This window comes from Mobula hypostoma, chromosome 4 (assembly GCF_963921235.1).
Source record: "Mobula hypostoma chromosome 4, sMobHyp1.1, whole genome shotgun sequence".
Taxonomy (NCBI): domain Eukaryota; kingdom Metazoa; phylum Chordata; class Chondrichthyes; order Myliobatiformes; family Myliobatidae; genus Mobula; species Mobula hypostoma.
Window position 1 is genome coordinate 72,182,947 of NC_086100.1, and position 17,975 is coordinate 72,200,921.

Genomic DNA, 17,975 nt, shown 5'->3' on the forward strand with positions numbered 1-17,975 from the left:
ATATTGCAGTGCTGGGAGTTGTACAACATATAAAAAATGAGTTTGTGCTGACCATCAAGCACATAAATCCCATTTTATTCTCCCCCACATTCCCATCCACTTCTCAGCCGTACTCTAGGGAAACTGACTACTGTAATTCATCCATTAATCTGCCGGTCTATGGGATGTGTGGAGGAAACTGGACATGTTAACGCAAACGCAGTGCAGCTAGCACTTGGAGATTAGAATTTAACATGGGTCACTCTGCCACACCGTATCAGGATGCTGGGTGGCAAATGAGATTAATGCAGGTGAGTATTCAGTGGTAAGCAGAGTACAATGGACCAAAAGTTCTGCTTCTGTTGTATTACTTATACTAAGAGCCCCACAGTGGTCCAGTTACTGGAGCCACTGCCTCATAGCTCGATCCTACCATCGGGTGTTGCGTGGTTTCCACTTTCTTCCTGTGACTTCGTGGTACGTCTTAAAAAACACGTAGGATTCTAAGTTAATGCACCACAGTGAATTGCCCTGGTTGTGTCGGTAGAGCTAGAATCTGGGGAAAATCGTGAGTGTAAGCAGAAAATAAATTGGTGTAAATGAGGCTGGGTGATGGTGGACACGCTCTGTACGCCGAATGGCGTATTTCTGTGCAGTAACCCTCCGAGAAGACGGAAGAGAGGGAATCTGGTGGAACGCAGCAGGCCAGACATCATCCATAAGAAGAGACACAGTCGACATTCCTGTGGAAATACAGAGAAAGTCGGGGCTCCGTGGGAATGGCCTTCGCGCATGCGCCGGCTCCGGGCTTTGGCGAGTGCGTAGATGAAAAATCCCGCGTTGAAAAAAGAATTAACTTTTTATTTGGATTATATACAGGGGATATAGGTTTTTCATCGATTCCTCTGCTGCCTGATAATTTGTTTAGGGGATGAAAGGGGGCCGACTGTCGTGACGTCACCGATCCGCCGCCGCAGAGGTTGTCGGGAGGCGATGAGCCAGCGCTCGGTCTTTCTGGCTGCGGCTGCAGAGCGGGAGGACGCTGTGGTTCGGGCTCCGCGCCCTGCCCCGATCTCTGGGGCAAACGGCACCCTGGCCCGCCAGGTGTTTAGCGGTAGGGCCTCGCCTGCGCTCGGGGAAACTTGGCCCGGAGTCGCCGGATGGAAGGGGAGGTTTTGCTGGCCACGTGTGTGGAAAGGGAAGCGGGCCGCTTTACCCAGGCGATGAGTCCCTCCTTCGTTTATCGGGGCCTTAAACCTCGTCTCGGCAGCACGTGATGCGGTGATTCTAGTCCATCTTTATAAGGTGCTTATGAAGAGATGCATTGATTCTGTAGTGATTTTATTAATTATCACGTGGGCTGATCAGCAGTAAGATAATTCACTCCTTTAGAAGTCTGTTGGGTTTAAATTAGCTCTTTTGGATGATGAAAACCGAATAGGAAGTGCCGTCAGATGCGAAAACTGATGATCCTATTTAAAATCTGATTTTATCAAACATTGAAATTTTGTTGTGTAGAAAATGCCCTAGTTGAGTCGGAATTATTAATTACCATTTGTTCTCTTTCAGCAATGGATCACGGCCAGTTTTGTGATAAACTTGAATTGGTAAGTTGAATCTAATGATTCTGTCAGCGTTAAAATCACTTGTCTTTAATGGACGATAGTGACGCATTTATTCATTCCTGTTGAACTGTCTAGTGCTATGTTGAAATTTGCATCAGATGTATTGCTTAAACAGTACTAATAAGCTAACGGGCCCTCAATACTGACGATATCCATTGTAACAACGTTCAAAGCTGGTATCGTAGCGGCTATGGCCAGTGACCTTCCATCATTACCTGTTACGAGTTGTACTTTACCCCGTACCCGTTTTCCTCCCACATTCCAAAAACGTCGCGTTAATAGGTGTAATTGGGCTGTGCAGACTGGTGAGATGGTTTGTAGATTTTCTGTAAATCTTTGATATAAGAGGAAAGCTGCTATTTGTTTAAAACTCTTCACTGCAATAATTGTTGACATATTCCATGGCACTATCCCCTGAAAGACCCTTGAGTAATAATTTGTACCAATGATATTCTGTTAGGACTGTTCTCTCTACCAGTATATTCCTTTCCTATACCTGGTTATATATAGTTTAGTACAAGTGGCTACAAATATGCTTTCCTTTACCTTTTAACAGAAGGTTAGCTGATTTTTCTGAAATTGTACAAAAGGAAAATCAATAATAACTGGATTCTGTTATGTCAGACCACACCTGGAATGAAATCTGGCCAGGAACTTTTCAGCTACTGCCTGGCCAAAGTATTTCAGCATTTTCTATTTTTTTTTATCTGAGTTGTATGTGCCTTGTGCTTTCCTGTTGGTTGGCAAAGTGAATGATTGGAGATGATGAAACCAAAATCAACAGCTGGAATTACCGTCAGATTGGAAAGTGTTGATTAGTGGTTTTCTGATCATGTCATTTCCTTTGATACAAATGAGATGTTGATGGTTCTTGTTCTAAATGGTTTTCTCTTCATAACACAGATCAACTTTACATAATTCAAAAGTGAAGTTCTAATGTGAAACCATCTGAGCTGAACATGTCCGACTGACCTGAATGAGCATTGTAGTCTGGCTTCAGGTACTTAAGCTGTTTCAGTTTACTTCGTTTATGAATCTTTCAATTACGATGAAATGCTGTTGGTCTCCAGTGGTGACCATTTCTTTCAATTCTGGCCTACTTGGTATTCTTGGTAATGAACTAAACTTGTGTATTTTGAGAAATCAGGCAATGTTGCCATGCTAAAGCATAGTTTTGCTGTACTCCCTGATATTTTAGCTCAAGTCTTAATAGACTTGTATTTTTGTGATGAAATCTAACTCAATTTGCTGGAATTACCGTCAGATTGTTCAGTGTTGAGTAATGGTTTTCTGATTGCTGTTGGTATAAGTTTCTTGCATGACAAGTTGTTAAAAAAAAGTTTAGAAGGATGTCTGCTTTGTCCTTTAGGTTGTGGTGGTATTGTGCCAAATGCCTGCTTGTACCCTGGAAAGATTCTTTACAGGTAAGCTTACAAGTGATATCTTAATCTAATATTTAAACATCTAAATATCATTGGATTTACTAATTATCACTGGACCTGTCTGTAAATGATGATAATGTAAATAGGAAGTGCCGTCAGATGCGAGAACAGATGAAACTTTACATTCTGATTTACAAGATGGGTGTAAACACTTTCCTTGCATATAGTATATATAAATTACTACATCTTCTGAAATTTGTGCTTTCTCGGCAGCTGGGATGAACAGATTCACTACTTGCATATTCCTTTGGTGAGTGTTATTTGTATTGAATAGAACTACATTTCAATACTTCTGAGAATTAGTCTAAATCATATTTTAGTATTCTGAAATGTTTGTAATTTAATGTTTAAATGTTTAATTGATGGTTGTAATTTAATTTGATTGTGTATCAAGCATTGCAATTCGAATGTCTGACCTTTCAATATTTTGCTTTTTTTCCTCTTGCAGTACAAGTGAAGCTACTGAAAACATCTGAAATATAAGCTGTAATCCATATAAATTTGGGGTTGCAAGATTTTTAATGGTGCTACACAATGGAAGCTTGGTTAGCTAGCAGTGGCACAAGGAAAACTTGTAAATTTTTTTTGTAATGTTGATTTACAATAATTGTATATTTGACTTTGTGTTGAATATGACTTGAATCCAATTAAACTTTAAAATAACCAATACCTGTACTGATTTGCATTATTGATTCTATACCAGGTGAATTGCACATTAATCCAATTGTACATTTCTGCGTTTTACACTTTTGAGGTGGGCTGGTCCCTTATTATTAGATAAGCTATAGATGTGGCCACATCTGTACCAATGTACTGAAGTGTTAGCTTGTGTAGATGTATGGTGGAACAGAATAGGTTTGTTACAGCAGTATATTGGCTAAGAAAGTATGAATTTCCAAGCAGCCATTGGCTGTGATCTTAATGGTGACTAGAATGCCTAGCTGCATGAATATTTTGTTCCACAATCTTTTTGAAAAGTTTTTGAAGTTCGAGCCAAAATAGATTGACCATAGTACATACTTGGTCTAGGTCCTTTGACCTAAATGTACTGAGAAGGGTGAATTAATTGAAGATTAATTCTAGGACATGCTATTAATGCAAGCTCTTTACATATTAACATTCAATTTTATTTCAGTTATGGCAGTGCAAGAAAAATACAGTGAGGGAAAAGTATATTACTGTATCTTGGATCACAGCCAGCAAGCCTGGTTCCTTTTATTTCATCAAAGGTGGAAAGTGAAAACTTAGTACAGACCTCACTGCCTCTGTATTGAAGTTTACCTCAAACTGGGACAGAAGCTATGAATTCAATCCTTGAGGATATCAAGCTGGGTGGTAAGGATGGATAAGAGTAGAGTTCCCTCAGTGATTGCCTTCCCTATATGCATCTGAGCAGTACAGGGCAGATGGTGACCATGTGGTCCCATACTTGACAATGGGGAGGCTTTAGTCCATGGTCCCTCTGAGTCAATAGAGACCAGGGAACTGGTGGGATTGGGGGATAGGTATAGGCTGAAGATCGGAGTGCCTCTGTCAATGTGGTTGTTCCACGGATATAGAATGGGGGGGATCTGGAGTGAGCCATCTAATAAGAGAAAAGGATGTTCGGGGGAGGGGCGGTCGGTTATCCGAACAAGTGGTAAGTAGTGCTGCTTGTTCCTTGTGAGCAAATCCTTATGGGATTAGGTGACAGTGGCGATGCAGGTCAGGTAACCTTCCCTCCTAGAGTGAGGTTTAAAGCCCTGAGCAGAGCCTTTTTCCAGGGGGTCTAATTACAGATTTATACAGCAATCGGTATAGCCTGATGGTAGATTCTGAACTAATCCCAGCCACGGTAAGGCATTTTGTTAGAATAGCAGTTACTCACTGAAAGTTCTATCTTTAATAGGACCAGCAGTCAGGGGATCCATAAATGCAGCATTTGGTTGGTGGATGGGTTAGTTAATGACAGAACTACATGTAGCCGTATCTGGAAGTTGGATATGCAGATGGGAGTGGAGGATGCTGTACTGTGATGTTTTTAGCACTGCTTAGGGTAGGGGTCCAGAAGGAGCTGGTTGACAGGATTCCCATTCCCACCTTAATGTACTGGCTGATCTCCCAAGAGCAGCAGGGGTTGTGGGTGGGGTCAAGGCACTTCGCATATATGCCTTTTCCCAGTCGGGGTGATCCAATGCCTTGCGTACCCATTGCTGTACATTGGAAAGGGGATAGAAACATAGAAAATAGGTGCAGTAGTAGGCCATTCGGCCTTTCGAGCCTGCAGTGCCACTCATGATCATGGCTGATCATCCAACTCAGAACCCTGTTCCAGCCTTCTCTCCATACCCCCGATCCCTTTAGCCACAAGGGCCATATCTAACTCCCTTTTAAATATAGCCAATGAACTGGCCTCAACTGTTTCCTGTGGCAGAGAATTCCACAGATTCACCACTCTGTGAAGAAGTTTTTCCTAATCTCGGTCCTAAAAAGCTTCCCTTTTATCCTCAAACTATGACCCCGCTTTCTGGATTTCCCCAACATCGGGAACAATCTTCCTGCATCTAGCCTGTTCAATCCCTTTAGGATTTTATATGTTTCAATAAGATCCCCCCTCAATCTTCTAAATTCCAACGAGTACAAGCCTAGTCGATCCAGTTTTTCATCATATGAAAGTCCTGCCATCCCAGGAATCAATCTGGTGAACCTTCTTTGTACTCCCTCTATGGCAAGAATGTCTTTCCTCAGATTAGAGGACCAAAACTGCACACAATACTCCAGGTGTGGTCTCACCAAGGCCTTGTATAACTACAGTAGTACCTCCCTGCTCCTGTACTCCAATCCTCTTGCTATGAATGCCAGCATACCATTCGTCTTTTTCACCGCCTGCTGTACCTGCATGCCCACTTTCAATGACTGGTGTATAATGACACCCAGGTCTCGTTGCACCTCCCCGTTTCCTAATCGGCCACCATTCAAATAATCTGTTTTCCTGTTTTTGCCACCAAAGTGGATAACCTCACATTTATCCACATTAAATTGCATCTGCTGTGAATTTGCCCACTCACCCAACCTATCCAAGTCACCCTGTATCCTCAGCATCCTCCTCACAGCTAACACTGCCGCCCAGCTTCGTGTCATCCGCAAACTTGGAGATGCTGCATTTAATTCGCTCATCTAAGTCATTAATATATATTGTAAACAACTGGGGTCCCAGCACTGAGCCTTGCGGTACCCCACTAGTCACTGCCTGCCATTCTGAAAAGGTCCCATTTATTCCCACTCTTTGCTTCCTGTCTGCCAACCAATTCTCTATCCACATCAATACCATATCCCCAATACCGTGTGCTTTAAGTTTGCACACTAATCTCCTGTGTGGGACCATGTCAAAAGCCTTTTGAAAATCCAAATATATCACATCCACTGGTTCTCCCCTATCCACTCTACTAGTTACATCCTCAAAAAATTCTATGAGATTCGTCAGACATGATTTTCCTTTCACAAATCCATGCTGACTTTGTCTGATGATCGCAGTAACGGATGGCAATAGTGGACACTAGTGCTGAGCGTACCAAAATTCCAGGTTAACCTGACTTGGTGGGGTTCCCTGGCCACAACAGAGGGTCTAAGTGGTTTCCTTATTCTCACCTTTGAGGTTACCCTACAGGTGGCCATCAGGCCAGGACCCATAACTGCCTTTGTGTCTGCTCCCGCGTGCATTCTGGATACGAATGTGCTGAGGGGCAGATCCCTGTAAGAAGTAAGGATTATTTGGCCCAGTCAAAGGTACAAGTGGGATTGCACTCCTCCTGAGGGTGATCAACCCCAAGCAGCACTGGATCCCGGGAGGCATCATACCTTTTTCAACATTCCTGAGTCCGGAGTCGTAAGACCAGTTCGCCATCCAAATTTGGTTAAACATCACCAGCATATGTTGTAAAATTTGTTAAGTTTGTGGCAGCAGTAAAATGTAATACATTATAGAAAAAAGAAAACTGAATTACAGTTTGTGTGTAGATAGTAGTGCAAAAAAAATAGGAAATTAAAGCAGTGAGGTCATGTTTATGGATTCAATAGGCTCTATGAGCCCCTATGCAGAGTGGGATACCCTTGAGCTACAGGGTTCAGTTATCCCTAAAGTGGCTGAGTGGAGCCAGTTGCAGGTGTTTTATGGGGAGTCGCATTCCCTTTTTAGACAAACATTTCCTCTGAGGTAGTGACACAATACACCCACTTCAAGAAGCAGTTGTTGGCCAGCTAGTGGGCCTTCCTGGCTTCTGAATGTGCAGTGGGTGAAATCTGACAATGTGTCTCCCAAAGGGGGTCTTCAATCATTAAATGGTGTATTGCTGACAGGGCAGAGAGAGGTCCTGATGGGGTGAGCAAGCAGTAGTGGAAGGCTGTGGCTCTTCACCTTGTTGGGGGGAGGAGTCCAGCTGTGACTCAACCCCTCCTAGGAGAGACAGGACCTGTTTGAGTTTATACCGACTCCTGGGTGGTAGCCAATGGCATGGTGTTGGATGCTTTAGCGGCACAAGCAAATCTGGGAGGTGCATGGGTGACCTCTCTGGGGCGCCCCTATTGGGAACATACCTGGAGGGTTGAACATCTGGCAGCAGATTACAGTTTACCATGTAGGTGCCCACAGTTCTCGGGACATTGAGGAGGCCATACATAACGCCGCTGTCGGTAGAGCGGGCAGATCAAGTTGGCTACGGTGTGATTGGGGAGGAGAAGGAGGACCTGGTGGTCTGGGTACACTTCAAGAGTGGGCAATTAGGGGTGGATGGGACAAGGAAATGGGTGGAGGTTTGAGGGGTGGTGTTAATTTATGACGAGGCCAAAACAGTAGCCGTAATCCGCCTGAGCTGCCATCGTGTTAACATGATAGTTGGCAGGTCCCTTAGGACACATCTGGAAGAGTACAGGAGCTGGTCAGATCTGACAGACAGATTATAGGGGAAGGTTATATTGCGTCTTTGCCGGGACAAAGTTGAAAAACAGCATGTGTTGGTCATGGTCAACACATCAGAATCCTGGTGGCAGTACCATGTGACTATGCTGACCAGAAAAACACAATAAAAGGGTTTCAGTGCTTGTTATTTATCTATGGGATCTCCTTGGAGATTCAATGAGACAATGGCTTACATTTTCAATCCTAACGTCCAGGATTGGGCTGCGGAAACTGGTATTTCATGGATGATTCACATCCCATATCACCCAGGCGATGGCACTGATTGAACACATGAATGGGTTGTTGCTACAGCAGATTAAACTATTGACCCCTACCCGCGTCCTCCAGAAATGGCTGGGCATGCTGCAGCAAGCGGTGGACCACCTGAACTCCCAGCCGGCACGTGTGGGTGGGTCGCCGCTGTTCCAGCATTCAGCAGTAAGAGGTGCTTCAAAACCAGATAAGGAAGAGGAATCGGGGAAGGTTTGGGTGCAGCAACCACCAGAATATGTTCCCAATAGGGACGCCCTGGAGAGGTCACCCATGCACCTCCCAGGAGGGGTGAGTGTGCCAAATGGCAAAGTGGTGGTCACTGGCTACAGTAGAGATGATGCTGACCTGCGGAGGGAGATCCTATGACTATGCAACCAGGATCAATATGTTGGGTTGCTGGATATGTATAAAGACTCTGACCCGCGCTGCAGGGTTCCCACACACTGCCTCTGCCTCCTGGAATCCTCTATGAAACACCCAAACAATCTCCAAACTGCAAATCACATTCAAGGTGAAAAACTAACATAAAAGAAGTGAAATGTATGGCTTCATGTTCTACCCAGAAGATGTTGACCGAAGAAGTATTGTACATAGGCGCCAGCCATCTTAACCAGAAGTCCTTGATGACGAGGGAAAAAACTGTCGGAGAACTTGTTCAATTCCACAGACTTTGGTATGCTGTTTTGGGGAAAACAGGGAGGAGGTAGTCCATTCCAGTCAACCTCACACAATTATACAGTAACGTCCTTAAAAAACGAGCCTTAGGGAGCACCCCCCCCCCCCACCAGGGTTGGTATATCCCTATTTATTAATTGTTTAGCCCATCCTGACCTTGAAAGTGATTCCCCAGCCAACAAGGAAGGGAAAGGACTGCTGGTTAAGTGATTTGATAAGTACCGGTCCAATCAGTCAGTGGGACACAGCGGGTGTGAATAGAAGCGGTATCCTGGTACAACTGTGTCTACACCGAATGGGGCTGTGAAGGTGGGCACTGAATGGCACTCACCGGATATGCGACTCCCAGTCTTATCCGTCCCTCCCCACTGGGTGGTATGGTTGCTACTATCTGGGGTATGTGGTGCCATACATACACCAACTCAGTGCCCTGGATGAACACTCTGCCCATGATGGTCGGCCTAGTAAGAGGGTTATTACAGAAGCAGTAAGATTTTAGATGTTAGCCTTTCCCCAGTATGGTACAGCCAGACTGTCCCAGGAATCGATACCTATGACCTTGTTGATGGAGATGCTGGATAAGGAGACACCCACACGAAGAATGCACTGACCCGAATACGATGGCTGTTCAGATGGTTACCTTGCTCACTGAGAAAGGTGGCACTTGTGTTGTTATTGACCAAGACTGCTGCAATTACATTCCTGACGGGTCAGCCAACATCACTCACTTGGCTGATCACATCCGACAATCGGTGGATAAGATTAATATTCGATATTTATTACACTCCAGGGGGAAGCTGGTGGATTTTGGGGGCACTAGTAGGTTGGTGGACTACCATAGTGACTATTGGGCTTATGGTACTGGGTATCGTAGTTTTGCATTTTATATGTAGTTTAGTGAGGTATTCTCAGTGGTTATACTAGCCTGAGGTCACGGTGTTGCATCTTCCAAGGGGTGAAATGTAACGTGAAGGGTTAACTTAAGGGTCAAAAGCTGTTTTGCTGATTGGCCAGTTCTCCCATAAGAATAGCATGTGCAAGACACTCTGTCTCTTAGCTAGGGGCTCCCTTCAGATTGGGTCACGACCAGAGCTGAAGAACCATTGGGAAAACGTGCTGCAGGTAAGATGGACTGCATACTCACTTAATGAAGTACATGTTTGTTGAATGTTTAGTGTTGTAGTTGTGTAACTTGGGGAGGGGGGAGGCTTTACAAAGTACCTGTTTGAGTTCGAAGTGTCATAGTTTTGTAACTCAAGCAAGCATGGGTAACTTGGCTGAGTGCTTCACTCTTTGTAAATAAATAGTTAACATGATTACTGGCAATCAGCATCTTCTGTTGCTCTTACCGAATCTCTGAATCTGCTTCTGTGCAATTGATGGGGGCTGGAGGTGTGGGGAAAAGGGTATAGGTACAGATCTACCCCTGTGAGTATTTTCTAGTGCATGGTCTGAACAGTGGAAGGTCAAGATCTTGTGAACTCGCAATAGGAGATTCCTGAAGAATGAATCTTATTCCAGTGGGGCCACTAGCAATATTTATAACCTGAGGTTTATTGGAAGATCCAGGAGGCTCTGCACTGTGCGGTTCCAATTATAGAGAATGTGCTGACTGATATCAGCAATCTGTCCATGGTGAGTGTGGTACCACTGTGACAATGGACAGGATAAGCAACAATATCATTTGTGCAAGAAAAGCAGGTGGATTAAGACGATCAGGTCAGGGGAGGTTGTCTTTAACTAAGATTACTGCAGACCCTGGGCTACACTTTGTCACTGGACCAACATTGATAACTGGTTTGCAATGGCTATGATATTTAAAGAACTTGCACACAAGCATCTGCTATTCTGAATTGTCCTCAACAGTGCATTTCAATGAACAGATGGGACAGCAAAGACCAAATGGTGATGCTTTGTGTATTATGAATAAGCTTTATATTGTTCTGTTAATCTATATTGGGGTTGTTGTATGTTAATTTTATTGTGGGATGCATAATCGTGAATGTTATAAGTATTAAATTCAGTTGTGTTAAGTTGGTTTATAGTTGTACTGTGGTACAGTGAAAGACTTGCATACTGTTCATAAAGATAAATTCTTTACAATATTGCATTGAAACAGTACAAGGTAAAACAATAAGAATGCAAAATAAAGTGTTACAGAGAACGTGCCCTGTAGGTTGACCATGAAGTGCAAGGTCATAATGAGGTAGATCATGAGGTCAAGGGTCCACATTACTAGGGAACCGTTAAATTGTCTTATAATGGTGGGGTATAAGCTGACCTTGAGCCTGCTGATGTGTGCTTTCAGGCTTTTGTATCTTCTGCTGGATGGGAGTGGGTGGGATTTTTGATTGTGTTGGCTGTTCTCCTGAGGCAGTGAGAAGTACAGATAGAGTCCATGGAGGTTTCTGTGATGTACTGAGATGTGTCCACAACTCTGCAGTTTCTAGCAGTCATGGCAGAGCAGGTGCCATAACGAGCCATGATGCACCTGAATAACATGTTTTTTTTATGGTACTTCGATTAAAAAGTTAGTGAGGGTCAAAGGAGATGTGCCGTATTTCTTTAGCCTCCTGAAGACATTGAAGTAACGCTGAGCTTTATTGGCTCTGGTGTCTACATGGTTGGAGCAGGACAGGCTATTGGCGATGTTCACTCCGAGGAACTTGAAACTTTCAACCCTCTTCATCTCAGTATGAATGATAGCACAGAAAGCAAATGCTTCACAGAATAGAAAAGTGACAAATTATTATTTAAAGATTGGGATGGAACAGTCCAAACCAAGTACTGTACAGTATGTCCTATAAATAGGTTTTAAGATGCATAGCCTTGTCCCTGAAGTAGCAGCACAGATCCCATAAGGGATAAACAGTTAATACAAAATACATATAGTATAAAATATGAAATGCCATAAGCTGTGAAACAGATGGATCCACTGAATTTAATCAGCAGTAAGCTGACTAACAGGAGTTTGTCTGTAAGGAGGTTGTATATTCTCCCCAAGTCAGTGTGGGTTTCCTCTGGGAGCTCCAGGTTCCAAAGGAATATGGGTTAGTATGTTAATTGGTCACAGAGGTATAAGTGGACAGCATGGGCTCAGTAGGCCAGGAGGGCCTGTTACTGAGCTATTTCTTTAAATAAAATAGACAACAAATGAGTGAAGTTCAGACTGACTTCGATGTTCGAGTGCTTGAATGAAAAGGTTAGTTGGCAGATCCAACAATGAGTTAAGCAGGTTGACCTTGATTGTAGAGGGTGGAGTTTAAGAATACAGAAATTTTATTAAAATTGTATAGAGTGTTGCAGTCCTTACAAAAGGGTGTCAGCCCGAAACATTGCCTGTTTACTCGTTTCCATAGATGCTGCCTGGCCTACTGAGTTCCTCCAGCAATTTCGATTTCCAGCATCTGTAGATTTCTCCTTGTCTGTGATGAGGCTAACTTGGAACATTGTGTAGCTTTGGTTCCCTTACTTTATAAAGAATATCGTAACGTAGGCAGTTTGAAGGAGATTCAGACTAGTTCCTGGAATGAAAGAGCTGTCTTTTCAGGAGAGGCTAGACAGTTTGGGAAGGCATTCCTTGGAGTTTACAAGGATGAGGAGTGAGTTATTCAAACATATAAGATCATAAAGGAACTGCAGGGTACGTGTGGAGACTGGGAAAGTCACCAACAGAGGGACACCATGACTACAAAATCAGCAGCTTGTCATTTAGTACTGAGATGTGGAAAATTTTCTTCTCTCAGTGGCTGGTAAATCTTTGGAATTTTCTGCCCTGAGGGTGGTGGAGGCCAGATCATTAGAAATTCTTAAGGAGTTATATAAACATTGGAGGAATTTCCAACACTAATCAGCAAAGCATTACTCAGCACTAATCAATCTGAGAGTCATTCCAGAAACCTAGGTTTAATTTTGTCACACACACACACACACTTCAATACAATAAATGTGCTAGTAAATAATGGTATTTGGAGTTCATTGAAAACTATGGTTGCAGGTTTCAGCATTGTTTTTTCAAGTAAGGTGATTCTCTTGCCTATTCTCTAATATTTGCTTTTATCAGAAGCAGAAATAGAATGCAGCTTCCTGATGCTTCTTCCAAGTCGAGCAGCCCTTCATGGCTTAGGCCGTGGAATCAGGCCTTCTCACCTGTCTTTGATACAGTGGGCTGACCAGCTATATTCTGTACAGTCACTCAGACAGCACATTCAATGGCGACCATGCTTTAAAATTTCAGCAATTTATATTGTTTATCTGCTCAGCCTACTAATATTACTTCATTTTCAAAGTTGTTATTGCTTACCACTGGAAAAACTTGGGTGGTGCACAATCAGCATAATTGGGTTTGCTGCATTTCATTTGCTAACTTCTTTGTGATTTACACCCACAGGAGTTTTATTCTAAAAAAGTTCCAGTTCCTCCCTTCTTCAATATGCTTTTGTAACAGTCCAGGTTACAAATATTCTGTTTCAGGCCACATTGCTGATTAAAGTTATCTTCTGATCTGAAAAGTCTTTCATGAAAATGAGAGGGTCATGTCCATCAGGGGTTTGAGATCTGACATACAGAGAGGCTTTGAGGAAAGAGAAGCAGAATAAACGGAGTAAAGACAGTAAGGTAGAAGGGCTGAAATGTGTGTACCTCAATGCAAGAAGCATCAGGAACAAAGGTGATGAACTGAGAGCTTGGATACATACATGGAATTATGATGTAGTGGCCATTACAGAGACTTGGCTGGCACCAGGGCAGGAATAGATTCTCAATGTTCCTGGATTTCAGTGCTTTAAAAGGGATAGAGAGGGCAGAAAAAGGGGAGGAGGGGTGGCATTACTGGTCAGGGGTACTATTACAGCTACAGAAAGGGTGGGTAATGTAGCAGGATCCTCTTTTGAGTCAATATGGGTGGAAGTCAGGAACAGGAAGGGAGCAGTTACTCTACTGGGGGAATTCTATAGGCCCCCTGGTAGCAGCAGAGATACAGAGGAGCAGATTGGGAGGCAGATTTTGGAAAGGTGCAAAAATAACAGGGTTGTTATCATGAGTGACTTTAACTTCCCTAATATTGATTGGCACCTGATTAGTTCCAAGGGTTTAGATGGGGCAGAATTTGTTAAGTGTGTCCAGGATGGATTCCTGTCACAGTATGTGGACAGGCCGACCAGGGGGAATGCCATACTAGATCTAGTACTAGGTAATGAACTGGGTCATGTCACAGATCTCTCAGTGGGTGAGCATCTGGGGGACAGTGACTACCGCTCCCTGGCCTTTAGCATTATCATGGAAAAGGATAGAATCAAAGAGGACAGGAAAATTTTTAATTGGGGAAAGACAAATTATGAGGCTATAAGACTCGAACTTGCGGGTGTGAATTGGGATGATGTTTTTGCAGGGAAATGTACTATGGACATGTGGTCGATGTTTAGATGTTTAGAGATCTCTTGCGGGATGTAAGGGATAAATTTGTCCCGGTGAGGAAGATAAAGAATGGTAGGTGAAGGAACCATGGGTGACAAGTGAGGTGGAAAATCTAGTCGGTGGAAGAAGGCAGCATACATGAGGTTTAGGAAGCAAGGATCAAATGGGTCTATTGAGGAATATAGGGAAGCAAGAAAGGAGCTTAAGAAGGGGCTGAGAAGAGCAAGAAGGGGGCATGAGAAGGCCTTGGTGAGTAGGGTAAAGGAAAACCCCAAGGCATTCTTCAATTATGTGAAGAAAAAAAGGATGGCAGGAGTGAAGGTAGGACCGATTAGAGATAAAGGTGGGAAGATGTGCCTGGAGGCTGTGGAAGTGAGCGAGGTCCTCAGTGAATACTTCTCTTCAGTATTCACCAGTGAGAGGGAACTTGATGATGGTGAGGACAATATGAGTGAGGTTGATGTTCTGGAGCATGTTGATATTAAGGGAGAGGAGGTGTTGGAGTTGTTAAAATACATTAGGACGGATAAGTCCCCGGGGCCTGACGGAATATTCCCCAGGCTGCTCCACGAGGTGAGAGAAGAGATTGCTGAGCCTCTGGCTAGGATCTTTATGTCCTTGTTGTCCACGGGAATGATACCGGAGGATTGAAGGGAGGCGAAATGTTGTTCCTTTGTTCAAAAAAGGTAGTAGGGATAGTCCGGGTAATTATAGACCAGTGAGCCTTACATCTGTGGTGGGAAAGCTGTTGGAAGAGATTCTTAGAGATAGGATCTATAGACATTTAGAGAATCATGGTCTGATCAGGGACAGTCAGCATGGCTTTGTGAAGGGTAGATTGTGTCGAACAAGCCTGATAGAGTTCTTTGGGGAGGTGACCAGGCATATAGATGAGGGTAGTGCAGTGGATGTGATCTATATGGATTTTAGTAAGGCATTTGACAAGGTTCCACACAGTAGGCTTATTCAGAAAGTTAGAAGGCATGGGATCCAGGGAAGTTTGGCCAGGTGGATTCAGAATTGGCTTGCCTGCAGAAGGCAGAGGGTGGTGGTGAAGGGAGTACATTCAGATTAGAGGATTGTGACTAGTGGTGTCCCACAAGGATCTGTTCTGGGACCTCTACTTTACATGATTTTTATTAACGACCTGGATGTGGGGGTAGAAGGGTGGGCTGGCAAGTTTGCAGACGACACAAAGGTTGGTGGTGTTGTAGATAGTGTAGAGGATTGTCAAAGATTGCAGAGAGACATTGATAGGATGCAGAAGTGGGCTGAGAAGTGGCAGATGGAGTTCAACCCGGAGAAGTGTGAGGTGGTACACTTTGGAAGGACAAACTCCAAGGCAGAGTACAAAGTAAATGGCAGGATACTTGGTAGTGTGGAGGAGCAGAGGGATCTCGGGGTACATGTCCACAGATCCCTGAAAGTTGCCTCACAGGTGGATAGGGTAGTTAAGAAAGCTTATGGGGTGTTAGCTTTCATAAGTCGAGGGATAGAGTTTAAGAGTCGCGATGTAATGATGCAGCTCTATAAAACTCTGGTTAGGCCGCACTTGGAGTACTGTGTCCAGTTCTGGTCACCTCACTATAGGAAGGATGTGGAAGCATTGGAAAAGGTACAGAGCAGATTTACCGGGATGCTGCCTGGTTTAGAAAGTATGCATTATGATCAGAGATTAAGGGAGCTAGGGCTTTACTCTTTGGAGAGAAGGAGGATGAGAGGAGACATGATAGAGGTGTACAAGATAATAAGAGGAATAGATAGAGTGGATAGCCAGCGCCTCTTCCCCAGGGCACCACTGCTCAATACAAGAGGACATGGCTTTAATGTAAGGGGTGGGAAGTTCAAGGGGGATATTAGAGGAAGGTTTTTTACTCAGAGTGGTTGGTGCGTGGAATGCATTGCCTGAGTCAGTGGTGGAGGCAGATACACTAGTGAAGTTTAAGAGACTACTAGACAGGTATGAGGAGGAATTTAAGGTGGAGGGTTATATGGGAGGCAGGGTTTGAGGGTCGGCACAACATTGTGGACCGAAGGGCCTGTACTGTGCTGTACTATTCTATATTCTATGTTCTATGAGATGTCCCTTTAATTGCATTTTCACCTGGATGAGAAACTTCTAATTGAAGAATTCTTTTGGCACTCTCTGTCCATGCTGATTCCTAACTGAAGCAATCCACAATGGTCTTCAGTACCAGTAAATTGTATTTTTCTCAACTCAAAGTTCAAAAAGTTTATTTATTCAAAAAGTAAATTTATTATCAAAGTACAGATATGTCACCATATACAAACCTGATTTTAGTTTTCTTCTGGACGTACACAGTAGATACAAAGCATTACCATAGAATCAATGAAAAATCACACACAAGATGGACAAACAACCCATGTGCAAAAAACATACTGTGCAAATGATATATACAAACAAACATACATAAATAAAGAAACTCACAAACGGATAAATAAATAAACAATAAATTTTGGGAACGTTGGTTGAAGAGTCCTTGAAAGTGAGTCCATAGGTTGTGCAAACAGTTCAGTGTTGGGCTGATTGTATTTGAGAAAATATATTTTCTCTGATTCAAGAGCCTGATGGTTGAGTGGTAATAACTGTTCCTGAACCTGGTGGTATGGGTCCTGTAGGTCATCCTTTCTGATGGCAGCGGTGAAAAGAGAGCATGGTGTGGAGATGGTGTGGGTTCTTGATGATGGATGCAGTTTTCCTGCGACACTGTTCCTTGTAGATGTGTTCAGTCCTGGGGAGGACTTTACCCTTGATGGACTGGGTTGTATCCAGTACTTTTTGTAGGTTTTTCCATTCAAGGGCATTGATGGTTCCAAACCAAGCTGTGAAGAAACCAGTCAGTATACCCACCATCACACAGCTATAGAAGTTTGTCAAAGATTTAGATGACATGCCAAATCTTCAGAAATTGTTAAGAAAGTAGATACACTACTGTGCTTTCTTTGTTATGGTACTTATGTACAGGACCCAGAAATAGTAATGCAGAAGAACTTAAATTTGCTAACCATCTCCATTCCCTGATGAGGGCTGGCTCATGGACCTCCAATTTCCTCCATCTGTAGTCAATAATGAGCTTCTTGGTCTTGCCGACATTGGATGAGAGGTTGATGTTGTGACACCATTGAGCCAGATTTTCAATCTTCCTCCTGTATGCTGATGAGTCACCACATTTGCTTTGGCCAGTGGCAGTGGAGCCGTCAGCAAACTTTAATATGGCGTTGGAGCTGTGCTTAGCCTTACAGTCCTAAGTATAAAGTGAACAGAGCAGGCGGCTAGGCACACAGCCTTGTGGTGCGCCTGTGCTGATGGTGATTACGAAGGAGATGTTGTCGCCAATCCAAACTGGCTGGGGTCTACAAGTGAGGAAATCCGGGATACAATTGCGCAAGGAGGTACTGAGGCCAAGGTCATTAGAGCTTATTGATTAGCTTTGAGAGGACGATGGTATTAAATGCTGAGCTGTAGTCGATAAAGAGCTTTCTGATTTATGTGTCTTTGCTGTCCGTGTGTTCCAGGGTTGAGTGAAATAGCATCTGCTGTTGACCTGTTGTGGTGGTTGGCAGACTAGAATGGATGCAGGTCACTCCTCATGCAGGATTAAAAGTGTTTCA

The 17,975-nt window shown here is 43.6% G+C and overlaps 1 long non-coding RNA gene and 4 other non-coding genes across 5 annotated transcripts; all 5 read left to right on the plus strand.

The window, feature by feature from the left end:
* Positions 1–987: 987 nt before the first annotated feature.
* Positions 988–3,713, plus strand: LOC134344829 (uncharacterized). Its single transcript, XR_010017535.1, has 6 exons — positions 988–1,284; positions 1,549–1,586; positions 2,508–2,604; positions 2,974–3,028; positions 3,260–3,296; positions 3,495–3,713. It is a non-coding gene; the product is annotated as an uncharacterized LOC134344829 (long non-coding RNA).
* On the plus strand, positions 1,399–1,468 carry LOC134346045 (small nucleolar RNA SNORD49). The gene has a single exon (XR_010017807.1). It is a non-coding gene; the product is annotated as a small nucleolar RNA SNORD49 (small nucleolar RNA).
* Positions 2,365–2,436, plus strand: LOC134346051 (small nucleolar RNA SNORD65). The gene has a single exon (XR_010017813.1). It is a non-coding gene; the product is annotated as a small nucleolar RNA SNORD65 (small nucleolar RNA).
* LOC134346050 (small nucleolar RNA SNORD65) lies at positions 2,828–2,900 on the plus strand. The gene has a single exon (XR_010017812.1). It is a non-coding gene; the product is annotated as a small nucleolar RNA SNORD65 (small nucleolar RNA).
* LOC134346046 (small nucleolar RNA SNORD49) lies at positions 3,110–3,178 on the plus strand. Its single transcript, XR_010017808.1, has one exon. It is a non-coding gene; the product is annotated as a small nucleolar RNA SNORD49 (small nucleolar RNA).
* Positions 3,714–17,975: the final 14,262 nt, after the last annotated feature.